This window comes from Papaver somniferum, unplaced genomic scaffold (genome assembly GCF_003573695.1).
Source record: "Papaver somniferum cultivar HN1 unplaced genomic scaffold, ASM357369v1 unplaced-scaffold_74, whole genome shotgun sequence".
Taxonomy (NCBI): domain Eukaryota; kingdom Viridiplantae; phylum Streptophyta; class Magnoliopsida; order Ranunculales; family Papaveraceae; genus Papaver; species Papaver somniferum.
In genome coordinates, this window is record NW_020650304.1 from 28974 (window position 1) to 43546 (window position 14573).

The following is a 14573-nucleotide window of genomic DNA, read 5'->3' on the forward strand; positions in this document are numbered from 1 at the left end:
ACGAAAACGTAAGCTTAATGTCCATAAGAAAGGTTTTTTTATCTGGTCAGGTAAGTTCCATTCTTCTGAAATAAACACCCCCTAAGTATAAGGATCCTGGATGCCCCACCATGTCTTGTGCGATTGGTGATCACATGGTCTATAAAGCTTTACTTGACTTAGGAGCTAGTGTTAACTTACTCTTGTATCATGTATATGATAGACACATTTTTGTGTGTACGTTGTCCTTAATTTCATGTATTTATGGTGCTCGGTTTTTGTACTAATATTGTGTTTTTATGTATTTTTAGGAAATAAACATTTTTGGAAAAATTGGCTCGAAAAAGTGTTAAAGGCAACCCGGAGGACATTTACTATTCGGAGCTGCGTTGAGAGATTATCCTGTCACGAGTTAGAATCAATATATTTCGACAAATATGCATGTTGGAACACGTCAACACTAAACAGACGCGTGATAAGTTAAAACAGGGAACAAATATATTTTCGTTTCACTTACTGTTGGTGTTACTGTGGGAAATATACGTGCAGAAAAGAAAAAAATAGGGAATGTTTCCCGAGAATAATATTCCTTCACTGTGAAGATTTTGAGGAGTAATTGGAGATATTTTACAGCTCATTCATGCGTGCAGAAAAGAAAAAAAATAGGAAATTATTACCGAGAATAATATTCCTTCACTGTGAAGATTTTGAGGAGTAATTGGAGATATTTTACAGCTCATTCATGCGTGCAGAAAAGAAAAAAATAGGAAATTATTCCGGAGAATAATATTCCTTCACTGTGAAGATTTTGAGGAGTAATTGGAGATATTTGTGGTTACTGATGGGTTATAAATAGCTCCTGAGATGTAAGAGAAGGGGGATGAGTGATTAGGGAGTGATTAGGGGAAGAGTTTTAAACACCCGATTTTCATCATTTTCTCTCCATTTTATCTTTGTAAACAATTTTTGAAGCAATGAACAAATATTTTGAGCGTGTTTACACAATGATGAGCTAAACCCAATCCTTGGGGCTATGGAGAAAGCCGTTGTTGCGGTAAAAGTGATATATTTCTATTAATTAATTAGAACAACTCTATTATGATTTTTGCATTGAACAAAAAATTGTTTATATGATTTTGATTCGCTAGATGTATTTTCTCTTGATAGAATATGCTTGCTTCAGGGTTTTGATATTCTATGCTTGGATTAACATCTATTCTTTTGGAAATCTACATGTCTAGGAAATACTATTAGAATCAATTTGAATGTTGAGTTGCATAATTATTGTTTTATTAAATCACTAATATCAACCAATAGTGGAATCCTAGCTCTATTCTCTCCATAATTTCCACAACATCTTTTAAATTAGTTCGCTATTTTTATCTATTAAAAAAAATATCTAAAAATCCGCTTTCACAAGTCTCAACGAACCTTTTTACTACAACAACTTGAAAACACATCAAATTTTTGGCACCGCCGACGCGGACTTGTCTTTAGGCTAGAGTTTTTAGATTTTTTTTTTTGTTTTCATTTTTATTTGTTCTTCTTTACGTTTTTGGGTTTTTGTCTTTTTCTTTCAGATTTTGGAATTTGGAGCGAAAGAAAATTTTGCCAAAGCTTTTGGTGAATACTTAAAGGATGGAGTAAAAGGCAACGCGAAATGAGCGAAAGAAGAAGATTTTTTTATATAAAAAAAAAGAGCGACATTTTTATTTTTGTAGATTTTTATTTTTTTTAGACTTTCTTTTTTTTTGCACTTTATATTTTTTAAATTTTGGACTTTAAATTTTGGGACATTATTTTTAAACTCTACGGAAGGGTAGTTAAAATATAAACTGTTTGCAGAGAAGGACGGGGATTACGATATCACCTCGGCCCCTCGGGTTTTTACATGACATAGGAGTCGTGGCCCGAGTCGACTACAAAGGTTCATCCCCTGTCTGGTACGGGAGGTAAGTTTGTCGAAACACTCGCGAATCCCCTGTCAGCGAGTTACTGTCTTCCTTCGTATGCATATATGTTGAGGACTTGAAAACGGCTGCTTTAATTTCCTAGTAAAGGGCAAGGACTGGCCATACAAGATAAGGGTTCGTATTTCATCACCGTTCTCTTCTTGCTCGCCTTAGAAAAACGACACCAAACGCGAACCTAAGCCTAAAATTTTGACTAGAACGAGAACGATAGGGTAACGAGCTTAACATGAAAGTCATTAGAAAGATATTGGTTACTCTTTTAAGCATACTTCGAAGTTCTTGACGGTTATTGTAAGTTGAATGCGTGACTGCGCCGCCTTGTAATACCGGTGAGGCATTGGGTATCAAAGCTCCACCGAGCTTCCCTCGCCTCTATTCAACTTACTTTAACTCGGATTGATTCCAGAGGGGTTTGCTTAAATTGTAACGAATTCCCGTTCGAAGGATTAGAAGCTGGTCTAGAAACAATCTAAGTGGAGCCATCATGCTTTTTGTTTGCTAGAAATCAGTAGGTTTGTTGGTGGAGTCAGCCTTGTTTGTGTTTGCATAGAACATCCCTTCCTTTTTAGGGCTTTTCTTTGATTTTTTTTTCTAGTGTATGCCCGAAGTTTTTAAACGGGCTTGGAAAAGAAACACTCTAGGTCGTTTGATTAGTGAAAAACCTAGTAGTTCTTCTTGTGAAGGCGGGGAGCTCGAAGACTCTTCTTTTGAGAGCCCGTTTTTGGAAACTTCAGTTTTGAGAATCTGTCTCTTTGTGAGGAAAGTACCCCTAGTACTCCTAGTCCTTTGGTAGTGCCAGAAATGGCAACTTTGAAAGCTTTTAAACCCAACTAGGACCTCTCGTCCGTCTTGTATCAAGTTAGCTGAAACCGAGGCAAATTATGAACTGAAACCTGGGACTTTACAGATGCTCCCAATGTTTTTAGGGAAGGAGAATGAGAACCCCTATTTTCATGTTAGGGAATTTGAGGAAGTTTGTAGTACTCTGAAAATTAAAAACCTAAGTGATGATGCGTTGAAACTTAGGTTATTCCCCTTTTCCTTAAAAGATAAAGCCAAATCTTGGCTGTATAGTTTGGACTCTGAGTCAATTGAAACCTATGACCAACTTACTTCTGCCTTTATACATAAGTTTTTCCCAAGGCATAAAACATCGTCTATTAGGACACAAATATGTACTTTTGCCCAACAAGAGGGAGAATCTTTATATAGGTACTTAGAAAGGTTCAATGACTTGATATCTCAATGTCCTCATCATGGTTTGGAGAAGGTTAGGTTAGTTCAGATCCTCTACGAGGGTTTAGATTATTCAACAACAACCATGGTTGAGTCCTTATGCACAGGTGGGTTTGAGAATAAAACTGTTGATGAAGCGATGGCATTTTTGAATGAAATCACCGATAAGACCCAACAATTGGAAAATAGTAGGGAACCCCAGAAAACAATTCTTCTAAGTAGAGGAAATGCTAATAGGGTAGAAGGATCTTATGAGTCAGATTCCAAGATAGCAGATATAGCCAAAAGGTTAGAAGCCTTAGAATTAGGTCATTCTAGTGGTAGTAGTGGTAGAAATGAGCCTTTTTGGGAAGGCCATGCTGTTGAAGAGCAGGACAATGCTCTTTATAACAACACTAGGTTTGATAACCGACAGAAGTTTGACCCATATTCAGAAACCTATAACCCTTGCTGGAGAAACCATCCAAACCTTTCTTGGTCCAAGGGCTAGAATCAAGGTCAGTCTAGTAATGCTCAGGTTCCCCCAATTTTTAGATATACTAAGAATCCTTCAGCTCTGGCACAGTTTCAGAACCCTTCAGATAAGAAGATTATGAGTTTAGAAGAGTCTCTTGCTTTGTTAACTCGTAACACTGTGCAGTTTCAGCAATTTGTTTCTCAAGGTTTAGAAGAAAATAAGAAAATAGGTTAGGATAACTCTCAGGCTATTTCCGAGTTGAAAACCCAGGTTAGTCAGATAAATGAGACATTGAGAGAAAAAGGAAAGTTTCCTAGTCAACCACAACCCAACCCTAGGGGAGTCCATCAAATATCTTTAGCTGGTGAGAAATCATCAAACCATGTGAACTCGATAACAACCCTTAGGAGTGGTAAAACGACAGACAATAAGGTAGCCATGCATAGTGGACATACTGTAGTTCCACCTTCTACTTCCCAAGAGGAGCCCGTAGACGAGGAAACTGAAACAGTCTCTAAGGATTCCCAAGAAATTCCTTATAGGTCTACGTTTGTGCCTAGAGACCCATATCCACATTTGTTAGCCCCAACAAAGAAGGAGTCGACTTTCAACGAGATAATGGAAACATTTAAGCAGGTGAACATCAACATTACGCTATTAGAAGCAATTAGGCAGATTCGTGCTTATGCCAAGTTCCTTAAAGATCTTTGTACACGAAAGCGTAAGCTTAATGTCTATAAGAAAGCTTTTTTAGCTGGTCAGGTAAGTTCCATTCTTCTGAACCAAACACCCCCTAATTATAAGGATCCTGGATGCCCCACCATATGTTGTGCGATTGGTAATCACATGGTCGATAAATCTTTACTTGACTTAGGAGCTAGTGTTAACTTACTCCCGCATCATGTATACACCCAACTAGGTCTTGGTAAGTTGAAACTGACTAAAATGACACTGCAATTAGCTGATAGGTCTGTCAAAGTCCCTCGTTGTGTCATAGAGGATGTTTTGATTGAGGTTTATAAGTTTATTTATCTTGTGGATTTCGTTGTTCTAGACACCCAGACTGTTCAGGACCCAAGTCGTCAAATCCCAGTGATTTTAGGTCACCCATTTTTAGCCACAGCTAACGCTGTCTTCAACTGTAGGACTGGGCTTATGAACATATCCTTTGGTAATATGACCACTGAACTAAATGTCTTTAATGTTACTAGACAACCTTCTGAGAATGATGATTTAGAAAAAGTGAATATGATTAGCACTTTAGTTCAGGATTTGGTTCAGGATAATTGGCTTGACACTTTACTGGTAGATTCTTTAGATGATTTTGAGGAAACCATTCTCTTAGATCAGATATGTGATCAATCTTTAGAAGAAGCTCTTGAGTATTTTAAAGATTCTATGGACCTAGAAATTCAGGCAATAGTTTTAGGTTTTTTCTGAGAATAATGATGACCCTAAGTTTGGGGGTGGAGAACTAGAAGAATCTCTTGAGTATTTTAAGGACTCTGAAGATCCGGAAATTGAAGAAATAGTTAGAGGTTTGTCTCTGAACCCTAATTTGGGGGTAGTGATGGTTCTTGTGATTGTATCGTATCCCTAATTAGAGTCCCTAACTTGGGACTCGAGCCTTGTACATCTGAGATATTACTTGAGTCTTTTCAGACTCCGTAACCCGATCCTCCTGATACTGTCCAGGAGGTAACCCAGGTATTAGAGTCCCGTTTTTCGGATGAATTTATTTATCGAGACACACATATGAATTTCAATTACGTGCCGCAGATAAACCCAGTTGTCTTGACAGAAACCTTAGATGAGGACGTAATCCTTCTTTTCATTTTTCTGAATCAGTGCAGTTGTCTCATACTGGTGTCAGCTTTATTTGGCTTTATGGACCCACAATTGTTTCGACTGTTGATATATGACTTTGGAAGGTGAAAATCCTTTTTGAGGTATTTGATGTCTAGCTAAAGACTTTAAATTTAGCATTTCTTGGGAGGTACTCATGCTTACGGTAATATCCTTCCTTATTTCTTTTTTCATCCATCAAGTTGTAACAGTTTTTTATTGTTCATTTCATCTTTAGAACATTGAGGACAATGTTAGATTTAAGTTTGGGGGTGGGGAAGAAACTTTTCGTTAGCTCTTAGCTGCAACAAATAAACTCCAGAGCCTAGAAATTTATGCTTATTAAGGTTGGCACTAACCAATCTAAGTGGATGGGAACATCTTGGTTGTAGGAGTTGAGGAACCAATCTGATTAGATGGAAACATCTAAAGAGTCTATTCATAAAAGCACAAAGCTCAGGTGTTAGAATTAAAAAAAAACATGGTAGTTTCGCCACATCTCCTTGAATCCTAATCTTTCTGTTTTTATTTTTTTAAGTGATTTGGTGGGGCACACGATTCAAGTTGCTACCTTTGCTAGGGTGGAATAGAGTGATTGAGATACCAACATAAAAAAAATGAAAAAAAAAAACGAGAGACTAGACCATTAGACCAACCAGAATAAATTCAATAAAGTCGACCACTGGTGTCCTTGTATATGCCAGTTGTGTTGACCTAGAGTTAGGTTTATCGAACACTTTTCTCCTTGTATATGCCAGTTGTGTTGATATTAGTCAGACCGGTATCTCAGTCCATTAGGATAGGTTCACCTTGGCAGAGGCCTTTAGACAAATATGGGAAACACCGTTCACTTTTAACCATCTCTTTATCCATCTTCTTAATCTTTCCATGTGATTGGTTGACTCCGGTTATGATGTACAGAAAATATCTGAGTAGAGCTCTGTCACTTATATATGAATTTTAGTATGTTGAGTGCAAACTCGTGTACAACAATTGGAATTTCGCATCAGGGTACTTCCTCCTGTAGTCAATGAGAGTATGCCAACCAAGGAGATTCTTTAGTGCCTTCCAAGGTTCTGCGTAGATAGATAGGGTCTCGAGTAAAGGTTTTGTGGGTACACCTCTGGTAAACCCTTCAGAGATAACAATCCGCCACTAGGGCCACCTAGTGGTTTAACGGCTTGCTGCACGTGCTAAGTGTAGTCATTTTTATTTTCTATATTAGATTTGCTCGAGGACTAGCAAATAATAAGTTTGGGGGTATTTGATAGACACATTTTTGTGTCTGAATTGTCCTCAGTGTCTCTATTGCTAGTGCTTGATTTTGTACTTATTATGGTGTTTTTATGTTTGTGTAGGTGTTTTTGGATAAATACACTTGTGCGGAAAAAGTTGCTCAAAAAGTGCTATTTGGACCCCTGGAGGACATTTTCTATACGGACCCCAGATTTGGATAAGGGACACCTAAGGTTACGCGTAGACCAAATTCATCCTCAGCACCCAAATTTATCGTCAGTACCCATCTGTTATTCGCACCCCAGAAAAGGATAGGGGCACTTCATCTTCAACATTTCAAAAAAATATTTTGGCGGGAAAATATTTCAATTCACTGGCAGATTTTTCGATCGGATTTTGGAGGAGTTTTTGTGCGATTCAATCGCTGAAACTTTATGGGTAGTTGTGATATGTCCTAACAGAGCTGGTATGGGTGTTTGTTTCGATCAAATTTGGCTGAAAAATACGTGAGAAGAAAACAGGGCAGCACGTGCATGAGAGGAACAATTCATGAGATTGCATGAGTTTTGGAGAATTTAAACGTGTTCTGCTCATGTTTGATGACTCGAGCAACACTTTGGACCTTGACAAAGATAAATAATGAGATTTTGCAGATATAGAAACGCGTGAGAAGCTAAATCAGGGAAGAAAATATTCCCAGAATATTTTCTTTACTGCGCGAGTTCAATTAAGAATATTGAGAATTATGACGTGATTAAATAAGGCTGAGGAGTATAAATAGATTGCTGGGATCATAGAGAAGGGGGACAGAGAGTTTGGGGTCGAGAGGAGAGCTTAGGAGGCGTGAATCAAGAGTTTTCAGAACTCTGTTTCTGCTGCTGCACCAAGAACACGAAGAACAAAAGACCACCAGAGGCAGTCGTTTATCAACAGCGACAATGACAGCCACACGAGGGTCGCAGAGTTACAACAACAACAGTTATTATCTATCGTTCTTTGTAACAATTTTTTGCAACAATTATAAACGTTGCGAACACCCAATTTTCATCATTTTCTCCATTTCATCATTTGTACACCTACTTTGGGCAATGAAATCAACTTTTGAGCATGTTTCCAACATCATGATGAGCTAAACCCAATCCTTGGATCTATGGAAGAAGCCATTGTTTCGGTAAAAGTGATATATTTCTATTAATTAAATACAACAACTCTATTATGATTTTTGCATTGAAATAAAAATTGTTTATATGATTTTGATTAGTTAGGTGTATTTTCTCTTGATAGAATATGCTTAATTTAGAGTTTTGATATTCTATGCTTGGATTAACATCTATTCTTTTGGAAATCTACATGTCTAGGCAATATTATTAGAATCAATTTGAATGTTGAGTTGCATAATTATTGTTTTATTAAATCACTAATATCAACCAATGGTGGAATCCTAGCCCTACTCTCTCCATAATTTTCACAACATCTTTTTAATTTAGTTCGTTATTTTTATTTATTAAAAAAAAATCTAAAAATCCGCTTTCACAAGTCTTGAACGAATCATATTACTACAAAAACTTTGAAAACACATCAAGCGTTGGAAGAGAAGCAGAGGCAAGTCAGCGAACTAACACCAATTCCAGCAAAGGAAGAAATTTCAAGGCTATTACCAAGAACAGTACATGTCGTGGAGGATGCTCTGAAATTTGAGAAAGAGGACCTTCAACACAAGTTCCGGAAAACTTGTAGTTGTGTCAAGCGGAGACCAGAAGTGGATCAATCAGCAGAGGTATGAAGAGTCAAGACGAAGGAATTATGAGCCTCGAAGCCATAACACAGGATATCAGCACAGAAGCAATCAAGGACCTAGGGTTGGAGAGCGAAGACCAAATGCACCGGCCTTTGAAGATGTAAATATTCCTAGACTTAATACAACAGTGGAGAAGGTATGAGAAGCGATAGTGCTGACAGAAGAAATTCCGCCCCACCAAATCTGGGAAGAGAACCACCTTCGAGTACTAGGAGTCATGAGTTTTGCAGGTATCATCGGATTCAAGGAAATCACACGAAAACTGAATTGTAATTCGATAATACATTCATCCAAGAGCATTCAAAATTTCCATGATAATATACTCAAAAGAGTGCATAAGAGAGACTTCGAAGGGAATGAGATATTCAGTGTGGCGAAGAAGGGGCCATTAGAAGAGTGGCAAAAGAGGGAGATTACATTCTCAGCAAAGGATATACCAGAGGGAGGAGATTAACACACAGATCCATTGGTCGTAACCTTAAATTTTGGAAAATACTCTAGGTGGGAGGATGACGAAGTCAAGAACTTTTGGGCAATAGACAGAATCCTGGTGGATACGGGGAGCTCGGTTGACATCCTCTTTTATTATGCATTTAGAACCATGGGGTACAAAGATTCAGACCTCGTACCATCGACATATAATATATATATGGGTTCAACGGGGTTGCGTCAAAGCCGAAAGGAGAATTAGTCGTAAAGATTTTCGCGGGCGAGTTGGAAACGAAAGTTACTGTTTTTGTGATAGATATAGACTCACCTTATAACGCTCTCATAGGACGGCCATGGATACATGGAATAAAAGGGGTTGCATCCACATATCATCAGACCATACAGTTTCTCATCCCAGGCGGAATTGGAGAGATCAAGGGAGATCTAAAGGATGCATGAGATTGTATCGAAAAAGATGTCCACAACTATGATAAAAAATTGAGAAGGAAGATATAATAAAAAAAGAAGGTATGCAAAGCAAAAAGAGCGGAGCAACTGATGGTGTTCACCATTGAATAAGCGAGGAGCAGATTGCAACGCAGAAAAGCATGGAAGAGGCAGATAAGGTAACGATTGTCAATGAAAGGGATCGTGAGAAAACTACGGAGAAGCAAATCCAAGTTGAGATAATGCAAAGTGGAAAAACGAAAAAATAGCTGAAGGGAGCGAAGTAATGAGAAGCGAGAAAGAAACCCCCATCGCCAATGAAAAACGAACCCCGCAAGGCGGAACAAAGAAAAACAACTCCAATTGCAAGAAGGTGTCAATACAAGTGGTTGAGAAAAGAGTTTAATTGCCCGGACATTCTGGTAAGAAAAATGAGGCATGCGACGAAGACAAGGAGATGGAGCAATTAAAGGAGGAGCTCTACCAATAAAGACGAAGGAAGGAAGACTTGGTAAGAGAACGAATAAGTCTAGAAAGGCAAAACGAGAAGCTCTTGATTAAGAACAATCAACTAAAAAGAAAACAAACGGAGCGTAACACCCAAAGGGGAGAAAATACTTCGGGAAAGAAATTGGTAACTGAAGGACGACATGAGTATTGGCGAGATAGACAGGGGCGGGGGAAAAAAAGATGAACGAGAAGATTTGAAAGAGCCATAGAAAGCAGTAGGAGGGAGTTCGGTGAAAATGAATATCGTATGCAACAATTATTAATGAAAAGGAGAAAAGGCGCATCAAGCAGTGACCCTGTAACAAGGAGAAAATCTGGAATGCGGGAAGAACCAGAAATGATGAACAAATGTGCGAGAAGTGAGACAAGCAAATCATAAATAACAACACTACTTTCGTTGAAACAAAGGGAAAATGAAAGCTCGCGAAGTATTGCGGCAAGGTGGGATGCGATTTTCAAATAACTCAAGGGAAGGCTATCAGAAGAAGATTTCGTATGATCGTTCATCTATGCACTGTCATCCAGACACCCCTTATCTCCATGTTGTTCAAAATCAGGAACGAGGTAAAGATGAAGGAGTTGAAAAGGTACCAGTATGAGCATATCCGCTTGGAAGAAGAACGCTGATATCAAAGAAGAATCGTGGAAACAAGAAAATGTACTTGTGAACTTATCATTTGGCAATGTATCAGATTTACAAAATAATAACACTGATATGTTGAAGTTTGATGAACCGAATCAAGGATACAAAATTTCATAAGGCATTCGAAACAAAACAAACCGCAACACAGGCAAGTAAGACCTCAGATATGGAGGAGAATAAGACCCACGAAATAAATGTTTTATAGGGAAACTTAAACCCTTCGCCTATGAAGGCTGGGAATCCACGGCATGCACCCTACTTCGCATGAAAATTCAAGAGGAAAGACCTAATGCATGTCGTGAACAACTCTCAGAAAGGAAGCTAGGGTAAATGATAAGACCTATCCACTGAGGGTCCCTTTTATGATGGCCTTCGGTAAGGAGTGCAAAGTATGACTAAGGTGCCGACGTATTCGGTTGAGCTGCGGGTGCCTGGGACGTCTAGAGCGTTACCGGCCATGACCGTATGGCAAGTCTTGGCTACAATGTACTCGATCCCAAAGAAACCTCACTTAGGGTGTGACTTCGTAACCTCAAAGTTATATTGGTGAAGGGGATAAGAAGTCACGAAAACAACTGAATGTCGTAATAAATTGATGGGAGGAGACCAACATGCATGTTAGGGTTAACCTCCTTGAAGGGGCAATCAGAGGGATGACACCCTCCAGATTAGGGAGTTGCGTGACCAAAAAAGACGGCAATGCCATGGGGCTAACATTCATGGGAGTGGCTAGGCTTGTCGCATTGAAGCGAAATTGGGATTCAAGAAAATGTTAATAAGAGGTAGATGGATTATTATTTGAAAGAATAATAAGCGCATGATACCTCGTCGAAGTAATATCCTTCAAAAAGGATGAGGAACAATAAGACCTTAATTAGGAGGCACAATAAGACCTTGGAAAGCAACACATGAATGAATAACAAAAGAACAATGTACAAAGAAAAATTATCATGAAATGAGTAAAAAGACAAAGGAAGGCAAATGACAAAGGTTAAGCCGAGACAGTAAGGACAACATGAGAAGCATAGGAAAAAATTAAAGAAGGAACACATAATGAGGTAAGTAACAAGATTCAAAGCTTGTGCGCGAAGTCAACATAGCGAGATACCAACCTTTCATTTTCATACCTCGGAAATACACAAAAGAATAAGAAGCAAGTATATACTTTAAAATTTGTTATTCTTTTGAGTATTCCCTCAGCGAGTATATACTTGGCGAATTGAAAAATCATAATATTCAACAAAAATATATTAAGAATATATGAAAGGAGTCAAGATGTTTTTCCCCCCAAGCTTGGGAGCGCCCAGATAAAGAAATTGTTATAATAACTAAAGTTGAAAACATGGGAGAAGGGAAACTAAGATTGTTGCTGAAGAGGAACGCCATCAGTAACTGTAGTCTCAGGAATTTCACCACCAACCCCACCAAAACCAGCACCATCATCTGCACCAAGGTTCGAAGGTTGTCCCAGAGAACTCGTGGAAGCAAAGGCATCCTTGGACTCTTCCTCCTCGATCTACGTCTCGCTGGATTTTTGTTTCTCGTCACCTCCAGTGATCCTCTCTTCTCCATCAGGGATATCTCCATGGTTGACTGGTTTCTCGTCGTCAGAAAAGACTTCCAGAGGAAAAGTAGGATGAGGAATACATTGTTCGTCACAGAAGTTGTTGAAGAGAGAGACCAGGTGGTTCTGGGTATTCTTGTTGATGAGAGAGACCAGGTGGTTCTGGGTATTCGACAATTCAGTACACATACACAAAAAATTGTTGGATACGTAACCGGTAAGTTTCTTACGATTTCCGAAGGTATTGCTGCCCTCCATAGATATAAGGATCTCTGTGTCGATACATATACTTTCACGTCTGAAGTGATAACGTTTAACCTTCTTTTCAGATACTTAACTGTTGTTTCATTAGGATTCCCGTTATGTATAGTCAGCCTTTGCAGCAACTGCTCTAAAAGATTTGTGTTATTTAGTTGTTCATCTTATTTTTCATTCTCTAGATGAACATCAACCCATAAACTAACTATCAATTCGTCATCCTCCGGAGTTAAACCCACCATAATTAAGAAAGAAAAGTGTTGTAGATTATAACTTAGACAAAAATAAGTGTTTATTTTTGAAGAGGGAGAAGAGAAGAAAGTTGGTCGAACTAATGTGTTCATTAGTAAACAATATGTGAATCCTTTATACATGGTGAGTATACATATGCATACACTGTACAAAGAGATTTCAGGATAAGTATACTAATCTGTATATTGTTCAAAGAGATTTAACGGATATGTATACATATCCATATACTATACAAGGACTTTTAAATGATTTAAACCATATGCCATCAAATATAAACCTTAATCATTTGCATACATAACTGAATCCAAATAAAAATTTAAAGTCTGGTATTACATATGCATGTAACATTCGAAATCTTAAAACACAACAACAGTGAAATACATCTTATGCCTCAACATCATCAACATCATACATACCCGCATCATCTTCACCGCCAGAATCCTCATCATCATCGTCCTCCTCATCGTCATCGTCCACATCATCGTCATAATCCTCCTCATCGCCAGAATCATCATCGTCATCTCCATCATGTTCATATTCGTCTCCCAAATGTGCGTCTCCATATACATGCTCAACTGCATGTTCAAAGTCATCTGGGATTTGATTATTGTAATCTCCATAATAATCAAATGCTCCATCTTCGTTTTTACCAGGAACTACTTCTTTTTCTAAGTTTGTATCTTCATAATCTCCTTCTGATGATGGAAGTACCACGTATCCATATCTTAACCCTCCAAACTAGACAAGTCCTTTTCCAGGCCTCCTCTACCAGGACGCGCATCAATGTGCTTGACAAGATCATTTCTTAGTTATAGGTGCATTGCTAGGTTTTTCAGAGATGACATAAATACACGACCATTATTGGTAGGTTCCGGAAGCGGAACATGAAAAACTCTGCCCCAATCCGTATCCCGACGTTCATGCTCGATAATCATGTTGTGTAAAATAAGACAACATTTCATAATTAGGTTCAAGTCAGATTGATGCCAATACTTACATGGAGATCCGACAATTGTGAATTTATCATGAAGAACTCCAAAAGCACGTTCGACATCCTTTCTTTTAGCCATTTGATACTTGTTGAATCTCACATAGTCGGGAATGTCCAATGTCCGAGAGAAAGCTTGTACAATTGTAGTCAACTTTGGATAGATACCATCGTCTAAGAAATAACCCATATTGTAGTGGTGACCATTGATGACATAATTGCATGAAGGTGCTACACCCTTTATCATGTTAACAAAAAGGGGTGAGTTTGCCAACACATTAAAATCGTTGTTTGATCCAGGCATTCTAAAAAAAGCATGCCAAAACCACAAATCGTATGATGCCACCGCCTCTAATACCAAACTACTCTCTTTATCTTTACCCCGGTATGTTCCTTTCCAAGCTACCGGACAATTCTTCCATGGCCATTGCATACAATCAACACTACCAAGCATTCCAAGAAAACCTCGGTCCGCATTCTCTTGTAGCAACCTCTGAACATCTTCGGGAGTGGGTTCACGCAAATATCTTTCTCCAAAATCATGCAAACGATCTGGAAAAATCTTTTTAGATAATAGTATATTGTGGTGGCACCCATACGAGTGTAATCATCAACACTGTCAGCTGGTGTACTTTTGCATAAATATTTCATCACGGCAACTAATTTCATATGCGGAGAATGCCCCATAGTACCGGTTGCATCTGGACGTTGTTGCCATTCTGGATCAACTTCAAGCAATTTTCCTTATAATTTCTCGAATAAGTCTTCCCACATGCCTAGACGTTGTTTGAATTGTCTTGAGGTATAACCATTTCCAGGCGTAAAATAATCATTCATCATTTTGGCATCATGCCACACTCGATCACGCGTTATTACACTGCGTGTCTGTACCTCCCTTGGTATATGTTTTCTAATAATACGCAATCGTTCATCCAAACATAGTTGTGTAAACATTAGC